This window comes from Hemibagrus wyckioides, linkage group LG14 (genome assembly GCF_019097595.1).
Source record: "Hemibagrus wyckioides isolate EC202008001 linkage group LG14, SWU_Hwy_1.0, whole genome shotgun sequence".
Classification (NCBI taxonomy): Eukaryota; Metazoa; Chordata; class Actinopteri; order Siluriformes; family Bagridae; genus Hemibagrus; species Hemibagrus wyckioides.
The window spans coordinates 17,034,435-17,053,623 of NC_080723.1; positions in this window are offsets into that span (position 1 = coordinate 17,034,435).

Consider the following 19,189-nt stretch of genomic DNA (forward strand, 5'->3'; position numbering starts at 1 on the left):
TAACTTTTATGTTATTGTAGCTGAAACCAATCACTCTTTCAGCACACAGTTCTTTACTTAATGTCTGGAAGTTCATCTATCTGTTCTCTACACCACTTATGTGCACTTTGTGCACACACACACACACACACACACACCCAATAGTGCCAATCAACCTACAAAACGTCTTTGGACTGGAGGAGGAAACTGGAGAAAACCCCTAAGGTACAGGGAGAACATGCAAACTCAACACACACACACACACACACGGTTTGAACCCCAAACCCTGAAGGTGAGAGGCAAATGTCCTAACCGCCAAGCTACGGTGCCAAAAAAGCGCAAAGTCACTGACAGTTACAAAGCACTGACACTCTAATCTCTTTATATAATTCTTAACCTGAACAGAGACACAGCATGACTCTTTGTTCAACACCCACTACCTCAACTGACTCTTTTGCACAGCACACTTTACATTTCTTTAACCTTTTTATGCACGTAATTACACTTTATTCATAAGTCATCCTACATTTATACCACAGTTTTTCCTCACTTTTATTTTATTATTTTTTTTTATTGTATTGTATACATTTTTTTTTAATTACTAATTTATTTCGATCTTATTCTATTTTGATTTTTTAAAAATATTTTATTGCATTTTATTGCATATATTTGTTTAATCCCCCCTTTGACCCTTTCGTACCATGATGTATATGTGACCAATAATATTTGAATTTAGAAATGAGAAGGAACATGAGCCATTTTGTTTCAGAGTTAAACACACCAGCCATACCAGTATTTCACCTTGGTGCGCTCAAATGACCCAAACATAATACATGTGATATTTATAGGCTGTGTGACATTGTAATATAACATTTGTGACATGAATATGATCATTTTGCCCTGAACTATGAGGAAGCTTGGGCAGTTTTCATAATATTCACGGCCGTATGGTGAAGCAGAGATTTGAAACAGACTGGGATGATCTGTAAGTTTGGCTCTAAGCTCTCAGACTCGCTGTGCCTCACATCTCACTGAGTGACTGGCACGGGTTTTGGCGTCTGTGTTGACTGGAGCAAGGAAAACTCTGTCTGTAGGGAGATCCTCTGCATGGCCACTGAGGCTGAGGATTAGCTGTCGTACTGGCGTATTTTCTTTCTTTTTTCTCTTTCCTGTCTCGCTTTCTTTCTGTCTGGGATTGCGATGCAGTTAAAGCATATTTCCAGCGTAATGGCTCCAGCTGTATATCTATCAGCTCCCGTCCATCATCTCCGAGTGGCCAGCCAGACCTTGGGCTAAAACAGACAGAAGCCCTGATCTAGCATTTCCTGACACACAGAGCATGTCATCTTTCCAAACTTCCCCAGAACTGGCAATGACATTCTGTCAGCTGCATGTTGATGTATAGGATTGCTGTTGGCCCACAATTTGTCAGTGGACGGCAAAAAACATGGAGACTGCTCCGATATTAACATCCGATCTCTTGATCTGCTTTCATTTGTTAAATATTTCTTTAGGAGTTGACCTTAGAAGAGGACGTGAGATGAAAGTTTCAGTGGCTTACTGCTACAGAGCGAGGGGTGAGTGGAGAGAAATATATTACCTGTGAACTGCACTGAACCTTTAACTGTGGGTTGCAATCAGAGCTTGCGCGAAGGCAATCATCTTAGTTCTTCAGACGCAATCAGACAGAGTTATTAGTTGTTAACAGTCTAATAGGTATTCTTCTAAAAATGCTGACTGTGATACCAAGCCCAGAGTTTTCTTCTTCTTTTTTTTTTTTTTATTGTCTTTTTTTTTTCTTCTTCGATCACTGCTATTCTCATCAAGGTTTAGAAACACTAACTTTGGTCAAATTGGATCCAGACACAGCTGAGCACCCAAAATCACATTTGCTAATAGAAAGGAGTTCATTATGTCTATTTGCTAATGAAATGAGTTGAGGAGATGCAGAGGATGAAGAGGATGCAGAGGAGAAGAAGAAAAACAATGGGGTATATACAAAAATTTTGATGAGTCACAACAGTTACATCTGTTTAGAGTGTGTGTGTGTGTGTGTGTGTGTGTGCGCGTGCAAGTGTATGTATTGGGGGAAAAAGTTTTCCCCTAAGCCAGCTTTCTTTTGTAGATATACTACCCCCTACTGTACATCAATGTTACTGCATTGCCAGTCATTCATTCATTCATTCATTCATTCATTCATTCATCTTTACGACCCTGTTTATCCAATCACAGTTGCGATTATTTAAATTCTGAATAATTCCCCATGGTTAAATGTTATATATTTGATCATTTCATAAAGCACAGATGGGTAAACCTGCACAGTACTGAACATCCAATTACACTAACAGCTTTAGCATAACTTGCCTCCTTGACATTGGACACTATAACTCTGATATGCCACAGACCATCTGCTGATCTCTCTGAATAAACAGCATTAAATCCCACTGTTTATACCGCCCTTGACAAACTGACAGAGAAACTGGAGGAAGACCAAAAAAAAAAAAAGCCATGATTTTTTTTCTTCCTATATATCATTTCCCCCCCCACTTTCTTTGTAGATAACTCAAGCCTAAAGAAAAGAGGAAGGAAACCCTCATTGGGATTGGAAAGTCTAAGAGAAACAGTATGTTAATATTCAAGACTGCAGTCTCAACCTGATTTACACTAACAAGCCTTTTTTTTTTTCAATAACAAAGAAGAAAGAAACCCAATTAGTGAAATTTGGTCTTAGATCGATCTCAGCACTTACAATCCTGGAGATTAGTTAAGAAAAGTTAGCTAATTACACTTGAATAAAATGCGAATAATTATCAAATAATCATAAACAGATTCTCTGAGACTGCAATTTGATCATACAGAGTTGGTGGATGCATCCCTGCATCCCAAACGCGTCATATTACTATAAATAGCTCTGAGACAATGGAATATTAATATAAAACTAAATCAATGGCCAAACTTAAAATACTTCAGACTCCAGGGAGTTAGACTTTGTTGTACTAAGCAGTTGTGTGGAGAGAAGTGCATCATTATATCTACATTACAATGTTATAATTTCCTTGTTTAATGAGATGAGATGAGCAGTTTTAACACTTTGAAGTTTTTGTTCTTAGCTCTGTATAAAGTAGCCAATCTATTCACTCAAGTAGAAGACTATAATGTGAAAAAACTAAACGATGGTCAAGAAAAATTAAAGTTTAACACGCATATATAAATATGTATTATACCACCGCACTGTTGAATCGGATCAGTGTTCAGTAAATTTCTATAAACGATCATTTAATCCATTCCAATTAATTATGTTAACAGGCTTAATATAAAATGTTATTGTTCCTATGGTAACTGACAAAGAGAACGAACTGTATGGTTGACAATACACAAACATGGATTTAATAAGTCATGCAATTGTTAATAGCTTCTTCATCAGCTGTAAAAATAAATGTTTAAAAATATAAAATAAAAGTTTTCTGACATGAGAAATTCTTCAGAACGGAGGAGTGAATAACAAGTTGTTTTTTGTCTTTCTGAATTGGAAAAACAATTTGGAATGACCGTTTAGAGCTGCTAGAATGTAAGTGATATGACGTTGTGCAACATTAAATATAACAATAAACTGTTAAAATGAAAAATGTGTAGTAGTAGTAGTAGTCAAATTGCTGTGGCAAAATAAAAGTAAAATGTGTAGGGACATGTCGTTAGTGGAAAATAATAAACCATAGGGTTGGGTTGCATCTGTCACTGATTATTTTCCCATAACACATTAAAAAATTGGTTTTATTCTTTATATATCGTACAGAAGATTATTTATCTCACTCAGAAGCACTGCATCTCTTATTTGTAGAAGAAGGTCAGTGTTTTCGGGTTCACTCCTGAGTCGCGCTGTTGCCTCTGCCTCTGCCTCTGCTGATATCAGGGAAGCTTTTTGTCAAAGAACCACACAGAGACAGTGATTGAATAGCAAAACTCTTCGAAGTTTACTGAGATGAACAGGGAGTATTTATACAGAAGAAAGGTGCAATATTCAGTGTTATTTATAGGTAAACAAAAGACGTTAGCAGAAACAGACATGGTGGTTGACGTATTCACTGGCGGTTTTATGAAAATGGTTATCTAAATTACAGAAGAAGTACCTGACAGCGAGTGTCTGTGTCTGTGGCACATGTTCAACAAAACAGAACATAAAGAATTTCCAGGACAAAACAAAGTATATCACGGTCATAAGATGATATCATAAACAAATAGTATCACAAAGTCAGCCCAGGGCAGAGTGTGTTGAGATATGTTCAATATATACTGTATTAGTCACATTTAAACACACCATCCTCTGCTTGCTAGTTATGTGACATGCTAGCTTTAACAACACCACTGTAGTGAACAAGGCTCCAGTGAACGTGTTTTAACAAACTCTGGAAACCTGACAGCAGAGCTTCAGTGGAAAACATTTCACTCAAAAACACAGACACAATCCATAGAGCCGGTCAGCTGTCCATTGTTACCCTACATGTATCCCTTTCACTCTGCTACCCTCAGCTAGACCATAGAAAATGCTATCTGTTTCTAGTATATGATAGCTTTCGCTGAAGTTTAGTGACCTTGCAGTTTCATTTACTAGCTTCCCTGCCAAGTAATAGACTTCAATGAGAATTCAGGGCTCTATCCTAAATTAGATATTGTGCACTCTGGTGGTGTAGTAAGAGCCAGTGGTAGATCAAGGAATAAAGCTTTGTACTACTGATCAAAAGGTCAGGGATTCAAGCTCCAACGTACACCACCAAGCTGCCACTGTTGACTCTTAAACGTCTTTGCTCAAGGGGCACTGTATCATGGCCGACCCTGTGCCCTGACCCCACCTTCCTGACAAGCTGGGATATGTGAAGAAAAAAAAATATCACTGTATATGTGACAAAATAAAAACTTCTTCTTCTTCTTTACAAGCACCAAAGGTGTAGCTGTTGTGTTTGGTGGTATAGAGATTGGGACAGGTTTTCTTGATCGTAAGGATATAATTCTTTTAGGTTGTTATTTGATTAGATTAGATTTAGATTTGATTAAACTTTATTGTTAGAGTGGAGTACAAGTACAAAGGCGATGAAGTGGAGTTAGCATTTAACTACAAGTGCAAAACAGCGTGTCATTAAAGTGTACAATGTAAAGTGCTTGTGACGTGAAAATGGCATGTTATCAACAGTTCAAATGGAATCTAAAGCATAACAAACACATGGTATGATGTGTAATTGAGTTACTGCTGGTTTCTCAGTATGCGCTGTGAGAATAAAAATAACATTATTCTACACATAAATGTCAATTTGCTGTGTTCAATGATCAAAACTTCTTATGTTAAACAAGAGCTTGCTTTTAAGATATTGTAAGGTGCCGGTCACCGTGAAGTCAAACTATTTCATGTCTAAAATTGGGGCTTGATGATATTTAATGTGAATTACTATTACATAAGTGTCAGAAGCTGAAAAACATCATATAGTGTACAGTATTTTTTAAACAATCCCGTTTACATTTTACTTTAGAAATAATTTATTTATACTTAAATAAATTACTTGAAACTTTCTTACAGATGAACATTTGCAGTTTTATTTACATAAGCATTTAGTGTATTTTTACCACAGGTAATAGATGCTAATGAATCCGTGAACATTTAATGATGAAAGGAAATTTAGTTTAACATAAACAGCATTATCTCGACTCTAGACTTTATATATATTTGTAGTGAGATAAATATTAGCCCTTAGAGAAATGCTTAACCCACAAAAACAAATGATTCATGCCTGGTGTGCTCTAAAGCATGATGAACACACTTAGTCAGTGCCTAGGGAATAATCTGGCCGAGGAGACAGAGTTCACATGTCAGCACACCTTCTTTATCGCTGGGTAACTTTCATCATGAGTGTTCTCTGTTCCAGCTGCTCTCACGGCCAGTCACATCCATCCTAAAGTGCTGGACAGAACAGGGTCGAGGTTTAAGAGGCCTCTGTGTACTGGTACATGCCTGCTCAACATACCGGAGACACTTCTATCAGCTCCGCACAGGGACTGAGAGTAACCACATGGGATTCACTCATAATCTCACTGAGCCTCAGGGTTACTTCTCGAATGTCTGCTGATAAATATCTCAACATGATGAACCCCTCGGTATTTAGATTAACATTCAGTCCATTCGTGCCATGGGGACAGTGTACAGAAAGATGACTTTAAGGAGTTCACAAGCTCAAAATGTTAACATTTCTCAAAAAACAAAACAAAAAAATCAGGGTCAATGAGGTTATGCCAACAGGAAACCACTCGTCCTTTCATTCATCAACGGAGTTTAATGGCTTTTCAGTTGCACCTTGAGTGCTTTTAGGGTAGAGGAGTATGAGAGAAACACCATACGTTTGCTCTGCTCTCTTCATTAGTTCCATGTCTGTGAGTAGAACCTGCATGGGGAAAATAATAAGCTAAAGCTTTACCTATTTACATGAAGTCCATGGAGAACCTTTTTACCTCTTCTGTCTAGAAGAAAAGTCTCCATTTCACCATCGCCATGATGTGTAGAGACACTAGACAAACATAAATCATGTCATTATTTTTGTTTTACTTCTCCCTCTATTCCTTTAATAGACTATGAGCAGAGAAGAAATCTGCTTAGTGTTATCTGTAGTGCAGTACAGAAATTCTGTCATTACATTTATCTTGGACTATATGTGCATTTAAATACTTGCAAACTTTTTAAAGTTTACTTTAATTTAGATAATACTGTTACTGAATTATTTCTAGTACTAAACTACACATTAGGGGAAAACACTGGTTACACTGGTTCCTTCCAAGCTCACAGTTACCAGGCTTCCAAGCTTACACTCACCTGTTTACGATTACACACTCTGTGCAACTTCATAAGCCTCTTTTTGTTACAGCCCCACTGCTCGGTTTCCTTTGTGGTCAGTTGTGATCGCTCCTCTTTGGACTTTTTATCATGCTGATTTTGCTGAACGTTTCGGAATTGTCTGCTTGCTTTAATAATCTACACACCGACCTGAACTTGCATCCTACTCCGAGTCAACTAGACAGTTTGTGTACATTTGGATCATTGTTACTCCTGACTGCCTTGTTGATTACTTGACTTGTTTCATTTCTTTTTAGTGTTACTTGTTATTAGTATTACACGTTCAGCAATTATTATTAATGTCAGAATTACTGATTTTTAAAATAAGGCTAATCCACTGTGCGACAAAAAAAAAGTTGTTATTCATTTACTCATATTATTAAACTACACATGAATGTGTTTTTCCTTTTTTTTTTATTAGTGAAACGGAAATTCAAGACCAAATGAATACACTTAATTAAAACCTGTGAAATGGAAATGATTCTCTGACTTGAACATTAGTGCATCCACAGCATTCATCGTTATTCTTTAATCTGAAAGAATCAATATCAATACATGCCATGAAATCAAACTTTAAATTGTGAGAGAAATGGCAACCTGATGCAAAAAAAACAATCCTGACTATAACATCTCGAAATACCTGTGATAAAGGTGGAAATTTTTTTGCTTTTTCAAATCAAGGTAATTTATTTATAAACCTCCTTAACACCACATTTCCACACCTCTCTTGCATGTCTGCTAAATCATTTTGCACAGATTATATCAGGTGAGGGGATATAAAAGATTAATGTAATTGAAGCCAATTAGAACATAACAAATAGCATTAATATAATGAACAAGTATTAACTCTTAATGAAAATGCAGTGTGATCATGCCTTACATGTTTCACTAACAAAACTTCAAACTAAAAAGCAATTAGAGATTTGGGATAAAAAAAATAATATATAAATAAAATTCAAAGCTCATGTTATAAAAACTCCTTGGAGTAAGAAGATAATTTAGTGTTTGAACACAACTGTATTTGTTGGAAATATTTAATTAATTTGCACCCAATGGAAAAATTGCAGAAACTAGCGGGTTAAATTGACCCCACATTTCTGGGGGTTAACATGATCTCCTGAATGTTATTGAACCCCAAATTCATTGGATCCTTAATACACAGACAGACGAATGAATACTTCTAAGTTTTCATTGCCTTTCTCTGGAAAGTTCCAAGCCTTTGAATACGATTAGCATAGAATATGATGCACCTAATAAGCTGAAAGTGAAGCTGTCATAAAAGTATTTTATTTCCTATTATTAACATTAATAAGACTGATGATAGATTGTGCCTTACATAATTAAATGACAAACTGTGAATACCATTACTGTCTGGCAATTCACCCAAAAGTTTAATTAATGCATGAGCATGTCACACTTATCAATTCAATTGTACACATAATGCAGTGATTTTTGCATATTTCTTCATCCTCCCCTGAAATTCATTCTTGGCTTGACTCTTGTGCACAGGTTTTACATTCTGACAATGTCTCTGGTGTATTAGTGTTAAGCACTGGCTATATCACTGGCTTTTTTGGTGCATTGATATTAAGTTACTGGTTAACACTGTTAACAAAGTTAACACTGGCTATGCTACTGGTAAATTGGTGTTACACAATTCAATTCAATTCAGTTTTATTTGTATAGCGCTTTTAACAAAGAGCATTGTCTCAAAGCAGCTTTACATGAGAAACGACATAAGAAAACAATAAACATATGAACAGACAAACAGACAGACAGTCCTAGATGTTATCCCAAGTGAGCAAGCCTGAGACTGACTGAGGCGATTGTGGCAAGGAAAAACTCCCTTAGATGGTAGGAAGAAGAAACCTTGAGAGGAACCAGACTCAAGAGGGAACCCATCCTCATTTGGGTGACAATTGTGTGATGCAGATACAGCATGTGTATAGTGTTATGTAAATCAATAAGGAGGTTGTTGTCCATGGCGCTGCTTGAATATCCCAATCCTCACAAGCAGAACCCGGCTGGAGCTGGTCCATCTCTGGATGACACTGGAGCCGGCACAGTCTCTGTATGCCTCGGGATGGGTAGAAGAAGGGAAACAATGGAACAGCATTAGCGTAGCTGCTGTTCATAATATTAGCAGTACTAGCTGAATGTGCATTTAATCAGATGTGCTTGGGCACAAGGTTATGGGAAGTGTTAGATGTATGCCAGGCTGAAGAGATAAGTCTTTAGTCTACATTTAAACTGGGAGACTGTGTCTGAACCCCGAACACTGTCAGGAAGACTATTCCAAAGTTTTGGAGCTAAATACGAAAACGCTCTACCCCCTTTTGTGGACTTTGATATTCTGGGAACTACTAGAAGTCCGGAATTTTGTGATCTTAAAGAGCGTGGTGGATTGTAACGTGTTAGGAGACTGGAGAGATAGGTGGGAGCTAAACCAATTAGAGCCTTGTATGTGAGTAGAGCTAGTTTATAGTCAATTCTAAACTTCACAGGTAGCCAGTGCAGGGATGATAATATTGGGGTTATATGATCAAATTTTCTTGATCTGGTAAGAACTCTGGCGGCTGCATTCTGGACTAACTGTAGCTTGTTTATTGAAGATGCAGGACAACCACCTAGTAATGCATTACAATAGTCCAGTCTGGAGGTCATGAATGCATGAACTAGTTTTTCTGCATCAGATACAGATAAAATGTTCCTAAGCTTGGCAATATTTCTAAGATGGAAGAAGGCTGTTTTTGTGATATTGGAAATATGATTTTCAAAGGATAAGTTGCTGTCTAATATTACGCCCAGGTCTTTCACTGTTGAGCTAGTAGTAACAGTGCATCCTTCTAGGTGCAAGCTGAATTGTGAGAGCTTCACTGTACTAGTTTTTGGGCCAATAAGTAAGTATCTCTGTCTTGTCAGAATTTAATAATAGGAAATTATCGGTCATCCAATCTCTAATATCTTTAACACACTCATCTGGTTTTGATGAGATATATAACTGGGTATCATTGGCATAACAATGGAAACTAATCCCATGCTTTTTAATGATGTCACTCAATGGAAGCATGTATACTGAGAAAAGCAGAGGTCCTAAAACTGACCCTTGTGGGACCCCATATTTCACTGGCACTACACTGGACAGTTCTCCATTTAAATCTACAAAATGGTATCGATCAGACAGGTAGGATCTAAACCATTTTAATGCCTGTCCCTGCATGCCTATGTGATTTTGTAAGCGATCTATGAGGATATTATGATCTATAGTGTCGAATGCAGCACTAAGATCAAGCAGGACTAAAATGGAGATGCAGCCTTGGTCCGAAGCTAAAAGCAAGTCATTAGTGATTTTAACTAGTGCAGTTTCTGTACTATGATGGGGCCTAAAACCTGACTGAAATTCTTCAAGGATATTGTTTTCCTGTAGGAAGATAATTGAGCTGACACCACCTTTTCTAATATTTTAGATATAAACGGAAGGTTTGAAATCGGTTTTTGATATTTTGATTTGATATTTCATCAGGGTCCAGTTTCGGTTTCTTAAGAAGAGGCTTAATAACTGCTAACTTAAGAGATTTTGGGACATGACCTAGAAATAACGAAGAGTTAATAATATTAAGAAGAGGCTCTCCAGCTGCATGTATCACTTCTTTCAGCAATCTAGTTGGATACACCACTGATTCATTGGTGCTAAGCACTGGCTAAGCCACTGGATGACAAATATGAGCATATCTCACTTGCACTGGCTATAACACTAGAGAATTTAACTGATGCACTGGCAACTCCATTGGTGCTTTGGTGTTAAGTATTGGCTAAGCCACTGGTGCACTGGTGTTAAGCACTGGGTAAGCCACACACTAGCTACACCTCTGGTGCTTTGATGTTAAACACTAGCTGCATCACTGATATATCGTTGTTAAGCACTGGCTAAGCCACTATAACATGTATGAGCATGTCTCACTTATTAATTCTGTGATTTTATTTAGCATATTTCTCCATCCCCCTCCCACTGAAATTAATTCCTGGCTCGTATCTTGTGCACTGATATTACATTCTGACTATGCCTCATGTGAGTTGGTGTTAAGCAATGGTAATGCCTCTGGTGTTAAGCACTGGGTAAGCCACTTGTGCTTTGGTGTTATACAATAGGTAAATCAGTGGTGCACTGGTGTTAAACACTGGGTTAGTCATTGGTGCACTGGTGTTGAACAATACATAAGTCAGTGGTGCACTGCTGTTAAGCATGCTGAACTGATGTTGTCCACACCTGCTTAACAAAACTCAATCATCATAGCAAAGTGTAAATTAAACATGGCTAGTAAGCAACAGTTAGCATATAAATACATTGGCCTTCAATTAATTTCTCAATTTAGCAAATTAAAATGATAAATGCATTATGATAAGCAATCTATTTGCTACACTTGTATGCTGCTTTACTATTAGAAATAAATAACTTCAAATAAGTAATGCAATGAAATACAATGAACCTGATCATTAGTAAAACCTACAAAACCTAGCATTACCTTTCCACAACATTAGCAAAAAAAAAAAAAAGTCAATATTTTATCAGGTGAAGTCTCAGCTGAATTTAAAGTTGTAATTCATTAGGTATAACATGTACTGGCTGCACCAAGGTACTTCTGCCTCTGTGCTCAAGTGAATGTGGTCCAACCGAGAGTCCTTATTCTAGCAAGGTCATAGACTATTTAGGAAACATGACTGCATCTCTAGCTATAACTGTTTCATTTTATTTCATCTTACCTTAAATAGTTATGGCCCTTCCATAATTACTTGTGCTCACCAACCATCTAAAATGAAAGGCATTTCAGTCATTTGGTAGTTGGGCAACAACACTGTAATGATTTACTAAAAAAGATGTGCTACTTTGGTATCATAATCCAGCTATCTGGGTGTCGAAGAGGCTCATCATATGCTAGTCTCCATCTGTTTACTAATGATACTGCTGGAAGTTTTTTGCTCAAAGATCACATTCACGAGTAGAGAGGTCATTACAGAAGCAGACCAAGGCAGAGGGCCAGTCCTTGACCGAAATCAGCCTCCTGACACTGGGTTAATGATAATGAAATCACAGTAGGGTGGCAAAAACACTTTGACCCTCTTTCAGAGAACACGGCAGATTAGCAGTGCTCTGAAGTTCATCAGCTATGTTTGCGGCTAGTGAAGAACTGACCCTCATTGTATAGTGCGTTCGTATGCTGAATTTGGTTTATGCAGGAAGTAAATTTTAACAGATGTTAAAACTCATTTAAATGTTAAATGAGGTCTTGATTTCTCAGGATTCAGTGGTTTTTGTTCAACTATGTGCAGAAGTTTCCAGAGATTCCATTCCTTATGTCTTTATACGTCATTCATACCTGATTTGATCTTCCTGTTGTTTGTAGCATAGGCTGTGTGTGTGTGTGTGTGTGTGTGTGTGTGTGTGGGAAGATTTTCAAATTATTTCCCAGTAGGAGTTTCTTATTCAGTAGGAATAAGAACTCATTATAGAGGAAGTCTAAGGCCAGTCAATTATGCAAAGAATATTTTAGTCAAACACTTTCATGAACTCTTTAGTATTTCAAATTTAGGCTCTAAACATTTATAATTTGTACTTTTTCTGATTAAAAAGAGATTTTAAGTATTATAAAATTGAGGAGAGGGGGAAAAATCAATATTCATCATGACATAATGCTACAGATCAATAGGACAGCCAATAAATATTTAAAAATATATATACACTATATTGCCAAAAGTATTCGCTCACCCATCCAAATAATCAGAATCAGGTGTTCCAATCACTTCCATGGCCACAGGTGTATAAAATCAAGCACCTAGGCATGCAGACTGTTTTTACAAACATTTGTGAAAGAATGGGTCGCTCTCAGGAGCTCAGTGAATTCCAGCGTGGAACTGTGATAGGATGCCACCTGTGCAACAAATCCAGTCGTGAAATTTCCTCGCTCCTAAATATAATACAGCTGACAGTTGACTGTGGAATAAGAACATGGAAGTGTTTGGGAACGACAGCAACTCAGCCACAAAGTGGTAGGCCACGTAAACTGACGGAGTGGGGTCAGCGGATGCTGAGGCGCATAGTGCGAAGAGGTTGCCAACTTTCTGCAGAGTCAATCGCTAACAGACCTCCAAACTTTATGTGGCCTTCAGATTAGCTCAAGAACAGTGCGCAGAGAGCTTCATGGAATGGGTTTCCATGGCCGAGCAGCTGCATCCAAGCCATACATCACCAAGTGCAATGCAAAGCGTCGGATGCAGTGGTGTAAAGCACGCCGCCACTGGACTCTAGAGCAGTGGAGACGCGTTCTCTGGAGTGACGAATCGCGCTTCTCCATCTGGCAATCTGATGGACGAGTCTGGGTTTGGCGGTTGCCAGGAGAACGGTACTTGTCTGACTGCATTGTGCCAAGTGTAAAGTTTGGTGGAGGGGGGATTATGGTGTGGGGTTGTTTTTCAGGAGCTGGGCTTGGCCCCTTAGTTCCAGTGAAAGGAACTCTGAATGCTTCAGCATACCAAGACATTTTGGACAATTCCATGCTCCCAACTTTGTGGGAACAGTTTGGAGCTGGCCCCTTCCTCTTCCAACATGACTGTGCACCAGTGCACAAAGCAAGGTCCAAAAAGACATGGATGACAGAGTCTGGTGTGGATGAACTCGTCCTGACCTCAACCTGATAGAACACCTTTGGGATGAATTAGAGCGGAGACTGAGAGCCAGGCCTTCTCGTCCAACATCATTGTGTGACCTCACAAATGCGCTTCTGGAATAATGGTCAAAAATTCCCATAAACACACTCCTAAACCTTGTGGACAGCCTTCCCAGAAGAGTTGAAGCTGTTATAGCTGCAAAGGGTGGACTGACGTCATATTGAACCCTATGGATTAGGAATGGGATGTCACTTAAGTTCATATGCGAGTCAAGGCAGGTGAGCGAATACTTTTGGCAATATAGTGTATTTTTAAAAATAGTGTATTTCTATAATTTCTCTAAAGGTTCTAAAAGTTATGTTAATGCAAAACCCCATTACTGGAATCATGGGTTAATAATCATTTATGCAATCATAATTTACCTTTAAATAATTCTAATGATAAAGGTTCATGGTATGAATATTCAGTTATCTGAGAATCAGCCCAAGCTTTATTGGAAAAAAATCAGCAGTCAGTGTAGATGAGTGTGTGGCTGCTTGTTAATCTTACACGATGAGATTATAGACTTAATTTCATTTATTTCCCATGATGTCACCATATGCATGGGTACTTTCATGACTGTCACCTGAAGCAGCATCTGACAGCCAGTTTTAAGGCTGTGCTTTATAGAACACCCCCCCCCCATGCAATACACTTCTGTTTTTAGAGCCAGAAATAGAAACACATTTTTATTCTTGAATGAAACTGTGTGATTGACAACCCGTTGAGTTATTCTATAGGGCAATAATGAAAGCTCTCCAGCTTTAAAAATCCTCTTTTGTAAATGTAATTGGTGATAAATTTGTCCTAGTGATTAGGCCTTTCTAAAATCTTTCAGTTGAAATGGTGAAACATATTTGCCTCGGATTCAAGATTGAATGAAACCCATATTTAATAAGTCCCAGTGTGCGCTAGCATGAGGAAATTTGAAAGGGCTATTGTTATGTTTCAGCATTTTCAGGTCTGTTTCCCCAAAAGCATCTGTGCCTACAATAAAATGTGAAAAGAAAGATGGAAAACAGCATGCTGGGCATGTGAAGTGGATGTCTGACTCATTTAATTTCCGCCATTTTTGCTTGTTTTGATGACATGAACAACACAGTGATGCTTGTATGATCCAACAATGTATATACTGTGTAACACACCACGCATACTTAGTCAAGTCAAATCAAGAAGCTTTCACTGTCATTTGGTCCATAGATAGCTGAAACAATACACTGAAATAAAACAACATCCCTCCAGGACTCTGGTGCTACATAAAAGACACAAAGCTACATAAGACAACATAGAACTAAGGAGGTTGCTGTTCTTCTTTTGGCTGCTCCCTGTTCTGTGTCGCCACGTCGGATCATTTGGTCTGCATATTTTGATTTGGCACAGGTTTTACGCAGGATCGGATGCCCTTCCTGACACAACCCTCCCGGGCTTGTGACTGGCACTGAGAGTGGTTTAGCTCCCTGCCTGGGAATCAAACCCGAGCCATGCCAATAAGAGCACAGGATTTTGCCTCTGGACCAACAGGAGGCTAGAGCTAAGGACAAAAGAATAAATCATAATAATAATAACCTATTGACATAAAGTGCTTGTGCAAACAGTGCAAGACAAAAGACAGTTTGAGACAAGAGACAGTGCAAACAGACAGTACAATAAACTACAAGACATACATAAAGATAATATCTTATAGATTTATAAAATGAAATGATAAATTATTTGTCACAGGGTGCAGGGGGTGAATCTTGGCGAGGCATTACCGATATTTTGTCTTCCGTCTTGTTTTTAAATCTTGTCTGTTTGCCTTGTAACCTGTCTATATGTATCATATATATATATATATATATATATATATATATATATATATATATATATATATATATATATCTGCAGCTTGGTTGTTAATATTATTGTTGTTATTATTGTTTTTTGACCTCCTTCTTTTGCTTCTCAGATAGTCTTACACTTGAATGGGCAAGAATGTATACAGTATATAAGCAAAAGCCTATGTTCACATAGGCTCACATTTGCCAGGAATTTAACACTCTATATAATGTATAATTATAGTATTTTATACTGTAGTATATGAAGCAGTTAAACATGAAATTATGAACAGAAAATTGGATCACAGAAACGTCTGGCTCATTGGAATTGTGAAGATTACATGACAATCATAGGTCAGTGTTGAAAAAAATACATTTCCATCATCCAACATTTCAGACTGATCCACTTTTGAGACTGGATTTGAAAACATCATATTAATGAGGATGGAAAGGCAAAACGGATCAGAGAAAATTTCAGATTCACCAGTGGTAGTGTGATGGACTATACCTTAATGTGCTTAGCCTTGAGTAGGTAAGTGTTGACTGATTTGAAGAGCACATTGTGACAGTAATCCTAGTTTCTCCAGGACACATAATCTTTAAGGTGTGTACATGCCTGCTTAAGGAGAGCAGCAGTAAATGTAAAAAAAGAATAAAGAACATTTTATGATCTGTTCATCTATGTTAGAATAGAATAGCCAGCCTGTTTTTATAGATTGTGTGAAATCAAATGAATTGCATTTGCAAGAAGAGAGATAGTCTAGTAGTACTCGTCTGTGGAAACTCTAGATTTATAGGTCTAGACTGGCTGTTCATGGAGTCCATTGGGGTTTTTATTGTTTCTCTGAAGTACAATGCACTTTTTGTTCTTTCAGATATTGCTTTTTCTCTCCACTTTGGCACGTCATGAAGGAAAATAAAATAAGCTCATATCTTGTAATGGTTTCCCGACGAAGGTCTGATTATGAAACTATCAACAGAAACACAATGCTGTGAAATGTAAACGTGACATATGCATGAATTTCTAGCTCCTGCGTTATTATTAAATATCGTCCACCAGAGAAGTAGGAATACATAACAGAAGTGTTGCTGTGGGTACACACAGTCTGAGGAAATGTCCCGTATGTCCCTGAACGTATGATCTATACACATCGCCCCTGTCGCCCTTGTACACTGACCCAGAATAGAGAAGCAGTAACTGATAGTGTTCTGCAGTAATCAGCTCTGTCAAAGTGATGGCTTGATGGGTAATCTCTGTTCCTGAGCTGACAATGAGGAAGCACGGCTATTTATAATGCCCTGACCTTTTCTCAGCCTGCCTGCTTCAACCTGTATGTTGTAGGGGAAGATGGGAATCACGAAAACTGGGTTATAAACAGCTCTTAAATCTTTCAATATTTAGACACTGTAATGATATATTTTTCGGCAATTTTGTCTGTTGTTCCGAGAGAAGAACAGCACGGTGAAAAAAACCCTTTCCTGTGTATTGTGTAGTGTCTAGTGTCGTCTGAGTATCTTTAGAGGAACAAAGTATATTTTCTATAAGCCTTTAGACTCTTCTTATTCTTTTTGGGAAAAGACAAACCTTGACTAAAAGACCCTTGTTCTGTACTGAAAACAATACTGATAGTATTTTCTATAACACTCATTCACCTTGATATACTACCAGGAAGAAATAAAGCAACATTTGTAATAAAAACCTCAAATGTATATACTACATATAGCAGAAATTAATGTTTAAAAAGAAAAATAAACAATGTTAAATGTCAAAAATATGACAATATAATAATAATAATAATAATAATAATAATAATAATAATAATAATAACAACAACAACAACAACAACAATAATAATAATAATAACAAAAACAACAACAACAACAATAATAATAATAAGTAAAAAGTACATAAGTACTTAAGTCTACTTGTTTCAATTTGATATTTATTTATTTATCTATTTATTTATTTATTTATTTATTTATTTATTTATTTATTTATTTATTTTATTGATTTTTTTTTCTTCCAAGATTTCAGTGTATAGCTCATACACCATTCTAAAAAGTTTCTCAGGTCCATAAAAAAGTCCTGAAGCACCTGCACAGCAAAGTCAAAATTATATACTGTATATATAAATACATTATTCAAAGTTCAATCAAATATAAAAAGTTTGAACTGTACACAAAAGCGCAAAGCGACCCTGCTTTAGCCCTCTGTCTCCATCCTGCCAGAACGACCCCGGGTAAAACATGGTGTAGATTTATACCTTACTGAAAGATTTAATATGCTTTGTTTGCATATTACATGCTGGATGCTCAATACAGAGCCTGCCATATGGCTTGTCCTTACACTAGAACAGGAAGTGACCTCTAGTGTCAGCTCACACTCAGTAGAAATGACATGCATTGTCCTGGTTCATTGAGTACAGTTGGACTATGGCCCAGATTTAATAAATTGCACACATTGATATTCAGACCTAAGATCTACAGCCAGACTGTTTACACAGGAGTCACGCTCATTTAAAAGTCCATCATATATTTTGTTTTCCTTATTATATTCGAGGAATGATGAGATGATATATTGCAACTCTTGAGAATTTTTTTTGTTTCTTTCCAGACAAACTGAATATTTAGCTCGCTGGTTAGCTAATCTTTTCGGAATCTTTGCTAAGGCACATTACTGATGAAAACAAAACTTGACTAAAGAGCTAATTTACAGAACGTAACTTGTGACCTAAAGTATGTAAGAAGTTTCGATTTCTAATAATATTTAACTCACCAAATTTCCAAATATACAGTTAACTTAATTAGACTGGCTTATTATTGGGTCTTTTAGACTAATTAGATTTTTATTTAGATTTCCTTTCATGTTTCAAGCAATTATTAGACATTTCATTCTGTAGTACTGTCATGTCCCAGCCAGTTGCAGCCACAAACTCCCAGAATCCACTGCTGCTAAACATTAAGGCAACTCAGTCACCTGACTCGGTCATCTGCTCTTCATCAGCACACTTCTGACTGCACTCACCTGTCATTAAACTCTCTCTCTCTCTCTCTCTCTCTCTCTCTCTCTCACACACACACACACACACACACACACACACTCACACTGTGATGTCTAGTGTTATTAATCCTAGTATTATTTCCAAGTTGCTATTCTGCTTGTGCTTGTGTTTTTTGTTTTACTGGATTTATCTGCATATGCCTGTTTTTCTCTACCCTGACTTTTTGGATTCTGTTAGACTGACTGCCAGATTATTTAAATAAACATCAACCTTCACCAAACATCCGCCTCTGCAACTTATCAACTTTTTCACCCGTACAAAGTATGTGAAGAGATTGGAAGGGATGCAGACACACCGCAGTGTGAATTTTGCTGTTTGTGTTCAGCAGGCGTGGCACTTACTGGAAGCAGCTGAACAATTTCAGTAGTCCACAGGCGACGTGACATCTGCGCGTGTCTGATCCAGCTAATCAAGCTCTCTAGCAGCATTTGAATATTAGAGTCAGGTGTGCTGGATTTGCATTGTAAATCAATTTTCCACGAAGATGATTCATGCTTTAGTGCTCAGGTTGTCTGTTTATTTGAGAAAAAGCGAAATGAATGAACCTCCAGTGTCCTTATGACCTAGCCACATAAAAAAACAAGAAAAGTTTTCAGGTCAGTGCTAAAAATATCTTAGTTGGGAGTCTGAACTGTTATCAAGTGATCTATGCATGATATAGTGCAAACATACTATACATTCATTGTGGGTTGCCAGGGTGTTTATTTACACCAAAATGACAGCTGCTAAGATTTTATTTCAAGGCAAATAACTAAGAATGA